The sequence below is a fragment of the Amblyomma maculatum genome, chromosome 6 (genome assembly GCF_055883805.1).
Source record: "Amblyomma maculatum isolate TAMU_Amacu chromosome 6, ASM5588380v1, whole genome shotgun sequence".
NCBI lineage: Eukaryota > Metazoa > Arthropoda > Arachnida > Ixodida > Ixodidae > Amblyomma > Amblyomma maculatum.
In genome coordinates, this window is record NC_139349.1 from 176390672 (window position 1) to 176407719 (window position 17048).

Sequence of the window (17048 nt, forward strand, 5' to 3'; positions counted from 1 at the left end):
GGCTGATTGTTCCGATTCATATGAAACCTTTACTTATTCTTTGGACGAGGCCTGTTTATTTTGGCGTAGGCGCAAGAGTCTTTCGATGATTGCAGTCACTGAGAAATCATGCAATATAATCAGTTATATATTCGTGTACATAACCGAGTACATTAGATAAATCAGCAATAATAACCAAACTTCGATAGCGTTAGAATGAATAATAACCAAATCATTAATGGAACAGAGCGTAATATTAGCAACAAATACAGCAGAATGAAAAAAAAAAGACCCCTAGATAATAGGGATATTTGAAATTGTGCATTTAATACGTACAAAATCAAGATGGTACATAGTCAATGGAAAAATTGTGTAAAAATAGCGGCAGGTCGATTTATGGCATACCAGAACTAGTAAACAAGAGCTAAATGTGGTCACTTCGTTCCATAAGTTTAAACGCACACAGAACAAGACTCTTCACTGATTAGTCCACGGCATCGACAAACACAAAAGCGGCTAAAACATTCCTATAATGGGCATAATCACTGGTGCATGCAATATCTGCCAGGAGATAGTTCCAGTCATTGCATGCGCGCTGTAAAGAAGAGCAAAATAATCTGCATCAGTTACAACGAATGTATCCTACCTTGTGTATGTGGCTTATTCGCACAATATGTTTTCCTAAAGATGAACGAAGACATATTTTGTTAAAGATACTCAACCGAAAACATTGTCTACGTGGAGACTGTTATTCATGGTTGTTAGGCCTAATGTGCGATGATATATAAAGTTAATCAAGCCGCATTGTACAGGACAAGTGCAAGAGACTGACATAAGTTAGCAATTGGTTAGAGTCCCATATGGAAGAGGCATATTCTAGTTTGTGCCGTCCATGTTTCTTATAAAGAAGCGTTTTTAATGAAACTGAGGCCTTGCTGAAATTACGTCTTAGATAACCGAGCATGCAGTTAGCGTTGCAAATTATTGAATGAATATGCGGTTCAACAAGAGTCGTTGTCGGGCTAGTTGGCTTGAATCATGTAATGTCATTAAGGCTATGCGCAAAAAAAGACAACACAAAAAACAGAGGCAAAGACAGGACGAGCGCTCGTCCTGTCGTTGCCTCTGTTTTTTGTGTTGTCTTTTTTGCGCATAGCCTTAATGGCATTACATAAATATGCGGTTGCCACGATATAGCGGTGAGGTGAGTAGACCTATAGTACCTATATGGTGATATGCCTTCCAGGTCAGTGTTCTGATGGTAATTTGGTGATGTGCGCCGCTACGTGATGCACGCATTATCTCGTATTTGTTATCGTTAAGCTCCAGTTTCTATATTTTACACTAGTTAACAATGCTGTCAATGCTCGGCTGCAAAATTTTGCTTTATGTGCGTAGCGAATTTCTCGGTAAACAACGCAGTCTTCAGGGTAAAGATGCATCGAAGATATCCCATGACTAGGGAGGTCATTAACAAATATCAGGAAAAGCGATGGTCCTAAGGAGAAATTCGAGGAACATCAGACGTCAATTTTGTTAAGTTTAAGTGGTAACCGTCAAGAATTACGTAATGACAATGGTTAGTGAGAAAGCACTTATTGCAAATGATATGAAGGCGCACTGAACAAGGTAGCGCTGATATTCTGGTTTATATAATCGACAATATCACATCTGGTCTCAACTGAAGATACCTTGTCATTCATTACTACGAGTTTTGCTACGAGGGGTTGCTGTGCTATTCTGATTTCATTAACGGACTTTAATATTTCAGCTTTTCCAAAAGGCCTGTTCGTCCTTTAAGCTCGCGTAAATGCTGAAGCATCTCCCCGTCATCTGACAGGATTATCATCATTAGACTTGTTGGAACCAGGGTCCCTTTCGACGTCGCCACAACACAACAAAAGCACTCGTAGTGCAACAAAGCACTCATCGAAAATGTCGTGGACATGGAAACAGCAATAATGAACGATTGTCTGCGCGTTCAGCGTATAAGGAGTGCTTTACACACCTGAACAAAACAAAGATGAGCAACATCAAGCATCGTCACCATTGGGCCGCTCCCACGTCCACTACAATTATTTTGCATTCAATCGTTTATTATTCAGGTAAAAATGACTAAGTTGCGAATTCCCCTTTCAGAAAGAGCCGAAAAAATATATATTACCCTGAGTTTACCTTGTTTTAAGTGACTGATGAGGGATAACTTCCTCTACATGTGTGTTATCGCATGTCTCACATCTCTCTACCCTAGTGTCCGCAATAGATTATAAAAAGAAATGCTTGCGTTTCTGCTGGCTAGTATAACGTGACAACTGCTGCACTGATGAGTTGAAAGGTGCACTAATATCTGTCTACAGCTGCTCGAGGAGCTGCTGAATGCTGGTGCGCCACAACATTGTTCCACAATGGGGAGTGAGTGTGGCCGAGAAGCGAAAAAAGCCGAGACGTAAAAAAGCGGGCAGAATGCAAACGGGAGCTAAAAGTAAAATACAAAAACAGCTGGAGTGAAACAGAGGCACAAGAAAAGCGAAATTGAAAAGGGTTCTTCTGAAAAGGTTCCTTTGCACCACAGAGATTGCGGGTTGCCTGGCGGGAGAGATGGGCCTGATAAAAAGAAAATGATAAGCTGAAATGGGAGAGAGAGAAACAGAGGGAAAAAGAGGTTGAAGGAAGAAGCCGCTGTTGGGGGCACGAACCTCGAAAGTCGCGGCCCATCACAGATGGATTGGCGGGAAAACAAAAATGAGAACTGAGCCATCGCGGTAAAAGGGTAGATGGCCACGCCTTCATCTTCCCCCCTCGTTGTTTTCTTTTTATTTGCCTCCTTTGTCTGCTAGGAACGAAAGAAGGGCGGTATGGCGTCTGCACGCGGCGGGGCTAAGCGCTCAAAAATTTCGCCGGCCCACTCTCGACGCTTTTGACCGGGGAAATCGGCGCCGGCGCGGCCGCGCCCGACGCCGCTGATGCCATCTCGCGGTGCCGACAAAGGGCTCCGAAACGCAAAAACAATAAGCCGGGAATCAGACTCGCCGCGCTGGCGAGAGGAGGATGTAGGGAAAACAAAGAGAACACACACAGGGAAGCAAAGCTGCCGAACAAAGTGACACTGCATGTAAAAGGCGGGGCGCGCACCCGGAGTTGAAGGAAATGCAAAGAATATCACCAGAGAGGGGGGAATCGAAAACGCGGCCGCCCGGGAGAAGCGTGCGGTGGCGCGGGAGGAGCGCCAAGAGGAATTGGCAGACTGTCGCCCTGTCGCCGCAGCCGTCACGGCTGATGGTGCTGCCGACGTCTGCAGAGGCGGCGGACAGCACGGACCCGGCACGTCTGCTGAACGGCGCAAGCGTCAACACGTTGCCCTGCGCAGAGTTGCTGACGGTGACCTCCTCGCCAGTGCTCTCGCATCAGCAGATCTCTTTCACGCAGTGCTGATTCTGATGCAAGCATAATCTTCCTCGCGATCCATGTTGTTCTATTTCATCCCCGACACCATGTGATTCAGTGGGGAGCAGGTGCATATTTGGTTCACTCTGAGGGCGCCCGAAGATGCGACCAAATTGCATCTTTGTTGAACATGGGGACGAGGAGCGCCCATCTGCGTTGCACAACTTGTGCTCGAGTGTGCGAGTCCTGCGAATACGGTTAATACGTCTTTGAAAACACTCCAAGGAACCGGGCATATTATGCAGCTGCGGTAGACGTTTGGTTTGCATAAATGTATCCACTTGGACGAGTCTTTTTCAGGGAACAGAGGCGGCAGCGATTATTGCGTCCCCTTGCAGAGAATTATATTGAAGAAGTCGGGGTTTTTGTATGATACTCTAAAAATGCAAAAGAGCGCCAGCCTTTCTCAAACACACTTTCCTCAAGCGTGTTGTTCACGCACTAAATATCTGTGCAGGATAACCCGTTAACTCTAGCTTCTTCATCGCAGCGACGTACACTGAAGTCCAAAGTATTCTTGCTTCTCTAGACTTGCCTCAACTCTGTTTTCCTGCTAAAAAAAAAAAAAAAAAGAAAAACTTTTTCATCGCTATCGGCCGTCATTCATGTGATCGATTCTTTTTCATATCTCTTCTTCGCGGCTGGCTTTTGCTTGACTCTCAAAAGAAATAAAAAAATGGCTGTGGGTTAGCTTGTGGTTAAACTTGGTATTATGCCAGAACAATATGCATGGCTACGCTTAGGTTCAGGTTGAAAGTAAAGACATGAATTTTGTACATAATATTTTACTGTATGATTTATGCTTTATTTACGCCATAGGGGAATCACTTTACGTATGGAACACCCCTTGCCTCTCGTCGTCGACCCGTTGATCATTCTCATTCGGGTGTAGAAGGCTTCAAGTGGTATGACATCGTCTCTACGCCGAGCTCTGGGGTACACCGCCGTCACAACGCTCGAACGAACCTTCTGTCTTAGCAACTCACTGTTGTCATTCGCCTCTACCAACTACCGAGTTATCTGCCTCTTTCTTCTTCTTTTTCGTCTTCCCTATCTTCTTTCTTCGCTCTTCCGACAGGCAAAATGGCGAGGCTGTGGCCAATGTAACTCTCGCTACAAAAGGGCAGGACTGAGCTGGCAGCTCCTGTCAAACGCAATATCAGGCAAACCTACGTCCGATCAGGGCGCTGTCATTCCAACGGTCAGCTACCACCTGCCAGCGCCATGCTAGGGATTTTTCGCCCACAATGCCGCCGGCGACGGCGACACCGACGTTGGCGCTGGTGAAGGGGCCCGCAATTGCGTTAAAAGGCCATCTGATATCTGTGGTGGGCTCGCTTACTGGCAGCTGGTGTTCTTTCACTGGGTAAAGATGACCTACATCACTTGCTGTCGCGCATACAGCTAGAGCGAAATTATTCCACTGTTAGAAATTTTCACTGATATAGGACGATCCAGATACGTATTGCCAGTCCCTGAAAACTGCAGTATTGGAAGTGCCGGGTGGCGTCACTAAAAAATAAAACAACAAAAAGGAAATCAATAAAACTATATAAAACACCACGCACCTGATTGTAAGACACGTGTTCGATTCCTGTAGGTATATTTTATTATTTGTTTTAATTCTCAACATTCAAATAAGTTAGGAGCATATTTCCTGGGGTATGTTCCCTTTTAGGTTGCGTAAACCATGCTTTTTGTTCTTAACAGCAGCAAAAACAGCCGCGAACGCAGCTGCAGGATGTGACGGTATGACAACGGTTACACTGTTCAATTACCTTCACCGCAGTCAATTCCTGTCTTCAGTGGGTATATGTTACCTTAGGTTGCGTTCAGAGACAGCTCTCAGCAACAATCGCCTTTTAACATGCTTTAAACTCTTTTTTACAGATTTAGGAAGCCCCATTTTTCAAGTTAACTTATTCAACGTCGCAAAGATGGCGCCACGGACGCCATCGATATATTACGCTCTTTACATTAAGCTATTTCATTCCATAAAACTATTTTATTAATATTGCATTTCACTTTCCATACTGCGCTCCATGCTCGAACAAAACGTGAGGTTGTGTTTTAATTTTTACTGACGCACCCGGCACTTCCGTTGATGCAGTTTTCGGGGAACGGCAATACGCGGCCCAGATACATACATACATACATACATACATACATACATACATACATACATACATACATACATACATACATACATACATACATACATACATACATACATACATACATACATACATACATACATACATACATACATACATACATACATACATACATACATACATACGTACGTACGTACCTACATACATACATACATACATACATACATACATACATACATACATACATACATACATACATACATACATACATACATACATACATACATACGTACATACATACATACATACATACATACATACATACATACATACATACATACATACATACATACATACATACATACATACATACATACATACATACATACATACATACATACATACATACATACATACAGAAAGACAGACATGCAATGCACATACACGGAGACGGACGGCTGGACAGAGACATTGTCAGACAGATGGCCGAACGAACAGAAAGATGGTTGGTTTAACAAATAGGCTGATATACATACTGTTACGGTACGCAGTCACGGACGACGACGAAGTGCTGGACTCGGTAAAAAGCGAAGACGCTGAAGCTAGGCTCTAGACGGTCTTGCGAGTGTGTCCCTGACGGCAAACCGTTGCGGCTACGACCTCGTAACCTTGTGTTCTGCCTTGTAACATCTTGGTGGAGCGGGCAGGTTACGACACCAATACTACAATCTGGATCTCCGCACTGGTCGCCAGCTTGGTCTAGCAGTATGCAGTCGGACGCAGCACCTTCTATAGCGGCACAACCAGCGCCCACTGTCGTCGTGGCGCAGCCTCGTGATCCGGGCACCTTTTGCGGCACCGATGACGTCGACATCGAAGACTGGCTTGCTATGTACGAGCGAGTCACTAAGCACAACCGATGGGACGCAACATTGATGCTTGCAAAGATCATTTTCTACCTCGCTGGTACAGCGCGGGTCTAGTTTTAGACGCACGAAAACATCTGACATCCTGGGACATGTGCAAAGAGAAGCTTCGGGATCTCTTTGGCAAGCCGGACGTACGCAGGCTCGGCGCTAAAAAGGACCTAGCATCGCGTGCACAATCGTCGACCGAATCACATCTGTCGGACATACAAGGCGTACTAGCTCTAGCTATACCGCCAAGTGAACAGCGCTATGCCCGAGAGTGACAAGGTGGGCCATATCTTAAAGGGAATTGCTGACGACGCTTTTAATCTTCTCTTTTGCAAAGACTGTACGACGGTCGACTCCGTCCTCGAGGTGTGTCGGCGGTTTGAGCAAGCTAAACATCGTCGTATTGCTCCCCGCCTCGACCGCTTGCCAAACGCGGTTGCAACCTCTTCGTGCGAGGATCTGCCAACACTGCAGCAGCCGTCCCATTAGCCAAACTTGACCAGGAACGTTCGCAGAGAGCAGAAGTAAATGGCCTCCATCACATTCACACCTCAGCCGGCGGACGCTACTATAGTACTTATTCAAGCTGTCGTTCGCCAAGAATTCGCGAAAGCAGGCCTTAAATGGCCTCTGTCCAGGGAAGGACCTTTTAAATGAAGGAGCCCAGTGTTTCGATCTGGTACCGGAGATAGTCTGTGAAAAATGCTACAGTGGCACGCGTGCCGCAAAGCAACGGAAATATAAATCAAAACTCTCTCATACCCTCCTTCGGGGAGCCAGCTTCCCTGTTCCCAGCGCTGGCTCGTCGAGCCGCAGCTATGACGTATTTGTCGAAAACGATGCCCATTGATCCGTCTCGCTGTCCGAGGGGGAAGGATGGGTGTCTACCGCACACTGAGCGCTTTTCCCTCGTCACGGCCGGACTGAATCCAGCAGCGCGCGCTCCCTCGCACGTTTTTTTTTTTCGCACACGCGGAGTGCCACGCCCCAATTCCCGCCAAACGCGGAGGAGGAAGAGGAATTTGTCTTACGGAGGCTAGACGACCGGGCAGGAGAGTGAAAAACTTTGCGAGGGAACGGAAGGAGAGAAACACGACAGAATCGAGTGATTGCGGTGGCTGTAACTGCGTTATAGTTACTCTTTTCAAAAACATTTTGCGGCCTTGCGATCTGGGGGTGAAGTCTCACTGTCATCGGGGAAGAAAATATTTTCGACCGGAGAGTGGACAGTGGGCCTTTGATGCGAACGTACGCCCCAACTCTGGTCAACCGTCCGCTCAGCCATCTGGCCAGCCCACCGGTCCGGTGGTAGCTGCTGCGGATCCGACTGCGCCCTTCCTGGCGCGATACCGCAACCCGGAAGAATGGCGGACTTTGGACAACCGACTCATCTGTTTCAACTGCTCACGGGCCGGTCACATTTCTCGCCACTGCCGCAGCCGATCGGTCCCGTCACCTCGACCTCGCTACAATCATGATCGCAGCGCCGCCTACGGACCACACCCAAGCTCTCTCCGTGATACGCCCTCTCGTGACTTCAACTCGCCATCACCGCGCATGTCCAGCCGCTTGCCGTCTCCCCAGACCCGCTGTTCCCGCTCGCCCCAACCTCGCCGTTCATCGTCCCCTTACTTCTCTGGCCTTCTCCCGGAAAACTGATCAATGCAGCTCCCGAAGGTGAAGCTGCATTTACGACCCAGCCCGAAAATCCTCTGCTGACCCTCGCTCATCGCCACAATCTTCTAGATTACTGTGTAGATGGTGTTCCTGTTACTGCCCTCATTGACACTGGTGCCCAAATTTCCGTACTAAGTTCTTCGATTCGCCGCCGACTAAAAAAAATTGTCGCACCCACCTCTTCATCAGCCGTTCGTGTCGCCGATGGAGGTGTCATTGCCGTTGTGGGTCTGTGCACAGCGCGCGTGAACATTTGTGGTCGAACTACCCCTGTGCTCTTCACTGTAATCGACCGCTGCCCTCAAGATGTGATCCATGGCATCGACATTTTGACGGCCCACTCTGTCCTGATTGATTCTTCAAGTGGCCTCCTTCGTTTAGACCTGCCTTTCTGCTCCGACCACACAGATATCAAGCCACGCCTCCGCTCCATCGAGTTTGTTCGCCTACCGCCGGAAGCTGCCATGTATGTTCCTCTGGCCCTGTTTCCTGCTATTCCTAATGGTACATACGTCACTTGTCCAATCACCGACGTTGTTCTCCACCGTAACGTCATCCTCCCTTATACTTTCGTGACTGTCACGGATAACAGAACCTATCTTCCCGTCCTTAACTTCAGCCGATCCGTCCAAGTTTTGCCCCATGGCATTGCAGTCGCTGACTTGTTTCCGTTTGCTGAATGCGAAGTTTCGGCTCTCAAGCCTGTGCCTCTTTCTGAGCCCCCCGTATCAGCTTCTCGCTCGACCCTTTTTACTCCCATGATAGCAGCGGATTTCACACCTGAGCAAGCCAGTGCTCTCTCCGACCTTTTGTTTTCGTACAGCGACATATTTGATTTTGGGGACCGACCTTCGGGCCAGACATCTGTCGTTACCCATCACATCAATACTGGTGATGCCAGCCCCATTCACCGAAGGTCTTATCGGGTCACCCTTGCTGAGCGCCATGTGATAAAGAAAGAGGTCGACAAGACGCTGACAAACAATATTAGTGAATTTTCCAGCAGTCCCTGGGCGTCCCCTGTCGTTTTAGTCAAAACGAAAGATCAAACTTGGAGATTCTGTGTCGATTACCGCCACCTCAATCAGATAACTAAAAAAGACGTTTATCCACTCCCGAGAATTGACCACGCCCTCGACTGCTTGTGTGGTGCCAGCTATTTTTCTTCGATCGACATGCGTTCCGACTACTGGCAAATAGCTGTCTACGAACGGGATAGAGGAAAACCGCATATGTCAACCCTGACGGACTATACCAATTCAAGGTCATGCCATTTAGGCGCTGCAACGCTCCTGCGACCTTCGAGCGCATGATGGACTCGTTTCTTCGTGGCTTCAAGTGGACAACGTGCTTGTGCTACTTTGATGACGTATTCGTTTTCTCTCCCACGTTCACTAGTCACCTTCACCGGCTTTCTACAATACTGGCAGTCTTCCACCGCGCTGGTCTTCAACTCAATGCAAAAAAAAAAATGCAGCTTCTGCCGCCGCCAGATCAAAATCCTGGGACATTTGGTTGACGCAAATGGTGTGCAGCCCGACCCTGATAAAGTTCGTGCAGTCCCTACACCACGTAATACAAGTTATGTACGAAGCTTTCTCGGGCTCTGCTCCTACTTCCGTCGCTTCATTCGGAACTTTGCTGACCTAGCACGTCCCCTCACCTCCCTTCTGCAGAAAAACGTGAATTTCTTGTGGAGCCGTGAGCAAGCTCAGGCTTTCACAACGCTCATTTCCGCCCTCACCGCTCCTCCTGTCCTGGCGCACTTCGACCCGTCTGCACCTACAGAACTGCGCACCGACGCTAGTGAACATGGTATTGGCGCCATCCTTGCCCAGCACCAGCACGGCCACTCTCGTGTGTTTGCCTATGCCAGCCGTCTCCTATCTCAGTCCGAGCGCAATTATTCCATTACGGAGCGTGAATGCCATGCATTTGTTTGAGCATTGACCAAATTCCGCCCTTATTTGTTTGGGCGGCCCTTCAGCGTAGTGACGGACCATCATGCCTTGTGTTGGCTGTCCTCACTTAAGGACCCTACCGGCCGTTTATTCGCTGAGCCTTGCTATTACAAGAATACTTGTTTACGGCTGTGTACATGTCAGGCCGCCTACATCAAGACGCTGACTGCTTGTCCCGCCACCCCAATGACCCTCCTGAACTTCCTGACAATACTGTTGACGACTGCGTTTTGTCCCATCTCGGAATTTCTTCACATCGGCGTCGAACAAAGTCGCGATCCTTCCTTGCGCCCCATTATTGATCACCGGCGCAACGACAGCTCCGATCCGTCTATCAGTATGTTTGTGCTGCTTAATGACAATGACACATTATACTGACGCAATATGCGCCCATATAGTGTAGACCTTTTGCTTGTGTTCCCGAAGCATCTACGCTCTGCTGTTCTTGCGCACCTTCATGATGCTCCTACATCAGGGCGCCTTGGAGTGTCACGCAGATACCACAATGTTCGATGGCGATTCTACTGGCCTGGCCTTTGCCGCTTTGTTCGTCGCTACTTTGCCGCCCGTGAGCTGTGACAGCGCAGGAAGACACCGTCCCTTCACCCTAGTGGGCCCCTGCAACTACTCACAGTTCCGGCTGAGCCCTTTTCTCGAGTTGGTCTCGACCTGCTTGGGCCATTTCCCACATAAACTTCAGGGAACAAATGGATTGCCGTAGCGACCGATTACGCCACTCGGTAGCGGCCATCACCAGAGCAATCCCCACCAACTGTGCCTCCGATGTTGCAGGCTTTCTTTTTCATGACGTCATCTTGCTTCATGGCGCTCCTCGTCAACTGCTCACCGATCGCGGTCGCTGCTTCCTTTCAAAAGTTGTTCATGACCTTCTCCGCTCATGCGCTACGCGCCACAACTTCAAAACGGCCTACCATCCACAAACGAACGGTATTACTGAGCTCCTTAATTGTACACTGACCGACATGACGTCAATGTATGTTTCTGACCATCGCCGTATCTGGGATATCTCTTTACTCTTCATAACATTCGAACATCACTCTTCAAGGCATGATACCGCCGGATACTCTCGCTTTTATCTGCTCTTCGGCCGCGACCCTCCACTTCCCATCGACACCTTACTGCCTCTTAACGATTCATCCTGCAGTTACGCTTCTGATGACATCGCCCGCGCTGATGCCGCCAGTCATATTGCGCGAGACCGGTTTGGCGCGTCTCAGCGTTCTCAAAAGCACCGTTACGGTCTCCAGCACCGTGACGCCTACTACCCTCCTAGCTCCCTCGTACTCCTCTGGCTCCCAGCCCGACGTGTAGACATGTGCGAGAAACTTCTGCCCCGCTACGTGGGCCCTTACTGCGTCTTGCGCCAACTTACCGACGTTACGTACGAGGTTATGCCTGTCAACCGCAAGTTTCCTACAAACCATCATCCAGAAGTCGTGCATGTCGCCCGTCTCAAACCTTATATTTCGCGCTCACGGGCGACGACGAAATGCTGGACTCGGTAAAGAACGAAGACGCTGAAGTTAGGCTCTAGGCGGCCCTGCGAGTGTGTCCCTGACGGCGAACTGTTGCGGCTATGACCTCGTAACCTCGTGTTGTGCCTCGTAACAATAATGTTACATATATCCCGTGCGTCACTGGATGTTGAAGAGGACGATCAACAGCAGTGACGCGAAAGGAAGACGAAGCTGGAGCAACCGTAGCTGTTACTACGAGAAGGTTGGCGCCTACCCAAACATTCACTTAGGTTATCAGCCGCTGCGTTCTTGAGCTAACCTTCTTGCTACGCGTCGTCTTGGTGGAGGTGACCAAAGATCCCCGTGCGCACAGATTACCCCTTGCGCACAGATTACCCCTTGCGCTGCCAAAAGCTGGATTTGCGCAGTGGCGTCATCTACCTGGACTTTCAGCGACGTCAACAACTACCACTATGACCTCCGAGGCAGCCCCTACCACCGTGGGAACTTCGGCTCAGCCAGTCGTGCTCACAAAAATCTGCCATCCTCCCATATTTAAAGGCGAAGACAAGACAGACGTGGAAGATTGGCTGGATGAGTACGAGGGCTGCAGTAAGAACAACCACTGGGACGCGACCATAATGCTGGCCAACATCATTTTCTATTTGGCGGGAACAGCTCGCACTTGGTTCCAAAATCACGGACAAGAGCTGGTGACGTGGACAATCTGTAAGCAAAAGCTTCAGGACCTGTTCGGGAAGCCCATTGGTCGAGCTGTCGCAGCAAAAACAGAACTTTCATCTCGCATCCAATCCTCCACGGAGTCCTACCTTGCGTATATTCAAGACGTGCTTGCGTTGTGTCGCAAGGTGTACTGCTCAATGACGGAAAATGACAAGGTAGGCCATATTCTTAAGGGCATTGCGGATGATGCGTTCAACATCCTGTTCTGCATGGATTGCTCCACCGTCGACCTAGTGCTTCAAGTCTGTCGAACATTCAAGCAGGCTAAACAACGACGCCTCGTACATCGCTTTGAGCGCCTTCCAAACACCGCAGCTACATCATCCTGCGATGATCTGACCCCTTTGCAACAGCCTTCTAATCCCACGAACATGACTCGTATCGTCCGGAGAGAACTCGATGCCTTAGCTCCTACACCACTCTTGTCTCCGCTACCCGACAGCGTGGCCATGATACAGGCCGTAGTTCGCCAAGAACTTGCAAACGACGGCCTCTCCTCCAGCCCCGTGCCGCCCACGCCACCACCCCACTCTGTTCCTGTAGCGGCTGCTGCTACTGCCAGCCCACCTTCCCCACGTCGCTACCTTAGTCGCAATCCTGCAGAGTGGCGCACCTCAGTCGACAGGCCAATTTGCTTCATTTGCTGTCGCGCCCGTCACACATCGCGTTATTGCCGTAGCCGTACCTTCTTCGCTCTTCGATCCTATTACAACGCCGACCGCCGATACTACCAAGGACCTCAACGCTTCCCTGCCCAACCAGAGGAGCTCCGCCCCGCCTACGATAGACCAGGACATTATCTTTCTCAATAAGATGAGACTCGAAACGAAACCGTCCCCACTGCCCGTCGCACCAGCCGATCTCCATCCCCACTGGCTCGTCGATCCCGTTCACTGGTATCTCGCCGCAACTCTTCCTCATCATACGCCGGTACCTACTCGGGAAACTAGCGAGTGCAGCGCTCTGGAGTGACGCTGCATTCCCGACCCGGATTGTTAACTCCGAACTGACCCCCGCACCTAGACGTAACCTCATTGATATGCTTGTGGGCGGAGTCTCCGTTTCTGCCCTTATTGACACTGGAGCCCACATTTCTGTTCTCAGTTCCTCGCTCCGTCGACGCCTCAAGAAAGTCCTCACACCTGCTTCCTCGTCTACCGTTGGTGTTGCTGATGGCAATACAGCTACTGTTATTGGTATGTGTACTGCAAGAGTTACCATTGCCGACCGCCACATTCCTGTGCTATTTACAGTCCTCACCAGTTCCCCTCAAGAAGTTATATTAGGACTCGACTTTTTAACAGAACACTCCGCTCTCATTGACTGTTCTTTTTGACTGATTCATCTAGACCTGCCGCTCTGCCCTGACAACAAAGCTCCTGATACTTCAACGCTCCGTCTCCACTCCGTTACATTTTGTCGCGTACCATCAGAAGCCGCAGTGTATGTGCTGATGTCGCCTTTTTCCTCCGTTCCGGATGGCGACTACGTTGTTTGCCCCCTTAACCGACGTGACACTTGAGCGTAGCATCGCTCTACCTCACAATATAGGGTATGCAGCGAATAACAGCACTTGTATCCCAGTCCTGAACTTCAGCTTTTTTGTGCAAGTTCTTCCTGAGGGCATTTCTCTCGCCGAACTGACCCCATTGTCGGAGTTTAATGTGGCTGCTCTTATACGTGACCCTATTGCTGCAGTGCCGACACGACCTGCACCGTTCCCACCTCAGGAGGTCCGTATATCCGGCATGGTTGCTCCTGATTTGCGCCCTGATCGTGCTAAAGCATTTACGACCCTACTGAAATCGTACAGTGATATTTTTGATTTTGGTGACCGACCCTTGGGTCAAACGTCCCTCGTTACAGATCGCATCAATACCGGAGACGCCAGCTCAATTCACAGACGACCTTACCGAGTCGCCATTTCTGAACGTCGCCTTATTCAAGATGAAGTCGACAAGATGTTGGCAAGGAATATTGTAGAGCCTTCCACTAGTCCCTCGGCATCACCTGTCGTGCTTGTTGAAAAGATTAATACCTGGAGGTTCTGCGTTCATTACCGACATCTCAACAAAATTACAAAGAAGGACGTTTACCCGCTCCCCAGGACTGCTTGACTGCTTGCACGGTGCCAGCTATTTTTCTTCGATTGATTTTCGTTCTGGTTATTGGCAGATCGCTGTTGACGAACGGGACCGAGAGAAGGCCGCTTTCGTCACGCCCGATGGCCTGTACCAATTCAAGGTGATGCCTTTTGGACTGTATAATGCGCCCGCAACATTCGAGCGCATGATGGACTCTCTTTTACGTGGTTTCAAATGGACGATGTGTTTATGTTATCTCGATGACGTTATTGTGTTTTCCTCGACCTTCGAGAGCCATCTCTATCGCCTTGAGGCCATTCTTGGAGTCTTCCGAAGAGCTGGCCTTCAGCTTAACTCGAAGAAGTGTAGGTTCGGCCGACGTGAACTCAAGGTGCTTGGTCCCGTGGTCGACGCACGTGGCGTTCAACCCGACCCAGATAAAATACGTGCTGTAAATGCATTTCCTACACCCCGCTGTACAAGTTACGTGCGTAGTTTTCTAGGCCTTTGCTCCTATTTTCGGCGGTTTGTCCCCAACTTTGCGGAGACTGCTCGTCCACTCACCAATCTTTTAAAGAACGACGCTCCATTTTGCTGGGACCAAGAACAATCCCAAGCCTTTTCTGCGCTCATTGCAGCCCTCACCAACCCGCCCGTCCTGGCACACTTCAATCCCTCAGCACCAACGGAGGTACGCACCGACGCCAGTGGTCACGGTATTGATGCCATACTCGCCCAGTAGCAGATGGGTCGCACTCACGTCATTGCTTATGCCAGTCGCCTCCTTTCTGCGGCTGAGAGGAATTACTCGATCACAGAACGTGAGTGCTTAGCCCTCGTGTGGGCCATTACAAAGTTTCGCCCTTACTTGTTTGGCCGCCCGTTCTCCGTCATCACCGACCACCACGCCTTATGTTGGCTTTCTACGCTGAAGGACCCTACTGGTCGCCTGGGGCGTTGGGCCCTCCGCCTTCAGGAATGCGCTTTTTCTGTCGTCCACAAGTCCGGCCGGTTGCACGCTGACGCCGACTGCGCGCTGACGGGACACTGCAGCACTTTTTTTCAAAAGTTGGGCTTTCAGCAGAAAGCCATAGTTTTTCGTGCTGCGAACTCGAATATCAGATTAAAATTAGGCAGAAGAAAGCAGAAATAGCCTTTTTTCGCCAGAAATACTCAGCCCGCGCGACGGGGCACACCGCGGGTCGCGCCGCCGCCCGTGATTGGCCAAGACGTCGCGTGACGACATTCTGAGGACCGGGGAAGCTGCCGATGCGGATCCTGCGCTGCGCTGGGTTGATCGCAGCTCTCTGCGGCTTTGTAAATGTCATTATGGCATGCCATTTCCACAGGAATGACCATCGGGGTTTTTACCGCATGTATCCGTGCCAGATACGCCCACAAACGATGCAGCACTTCCGTTGTGGGGAGCCTAGATTTGGCATGAAAACTTGCTTTGGTTACAATGAGCCCTTTTGAAAAGTAGTGTGTGTCATTATTATCAGAAACTACATGGCCCTCAGCGAAACCTTGGCCCGCATTTTCCTGGGAAGGAAGGGCAGTGAACAATGCCCTAGCCGACTACCTCCGTCCCAGGCCTCTCGCCCCGCCCGAAAGGTCACTGTGAAAAATGAATCCAAAGCATGGTATACCAAATCCTGCTTTGAATGCCAGTCGTGGCACCTTGCTGAAACGAAGAATGCTATAGAAAGGGTGAAGCAGTACACAGCTACCACCAGACTAATGAACAATAAGCGAAGCGCGGTTGCGGAGCTCTGCAATGCATACGAGGCATTGACGGGGCCATTGTGCTGGAGACCAAGTCAAATGCGCGCAGAATGCTGCTTGAGTCATACGACATTTACCAGACGTTGAAAGCCTTTCCTTTTCATCGCACGGTCACAATACACGTATGTTGAAAGCCAAGCTGCAGCTCCTCCGCAATCCTACCTTCATGAGAAAGCCGTGTTCCGAAATGTGTTTTCTTACAGTGCTTCGTCGTTTTCATTTCCAACTTAACGTGCATCTCCAAAAAAGACAGCGCTATGTAAAATGACGAGGCAGCAACGGGTGCAAAATCGCAAGGCTATGTATGGAACAACTTTGATGATTGATTGCTTGGACGCACCGAAGGAAACCTCGCTCTTTGCGCTCCTTACCTGAATGCGCCTATAACCAGCTGAGCGGTACACTCCTTATCTTCTATATAATGCTCCCGTAAGGGTTCCACGAACATATCAGGCACGTGCTGTGCTAGAAAAGATCTCGCAGTCTTCACAACCTAACTTCGACACAGCAGTGCTAGTTCGCAAAAATCATCAGCGCTTGCTACTGATGAGTTGCCTAAGTTTAGCACAGAAGCCATTGCGCGAAGCTCTTGCGCAAAAACAAAACAAAACAAAAACAACAACGGAGGCACGCGAATACAATTATGCACCGATGCTGTCTGACCATCCCATCATGAGATTGCAGTCAGTGAACGGATCGAATATGACGGTCCCGACTGTTTTGTACAAGGAAACAGAAGGAACCGCGTCATGGTTCAGCCATGCCTTTTTGTCAAAGTCCTATAGAAATCGCATTAGAAACAAACTGCATGTGGTCACAGTTAAGAAAATGCTTAGAGTAGAATGTTTCCATTTGGTCGGCTTGA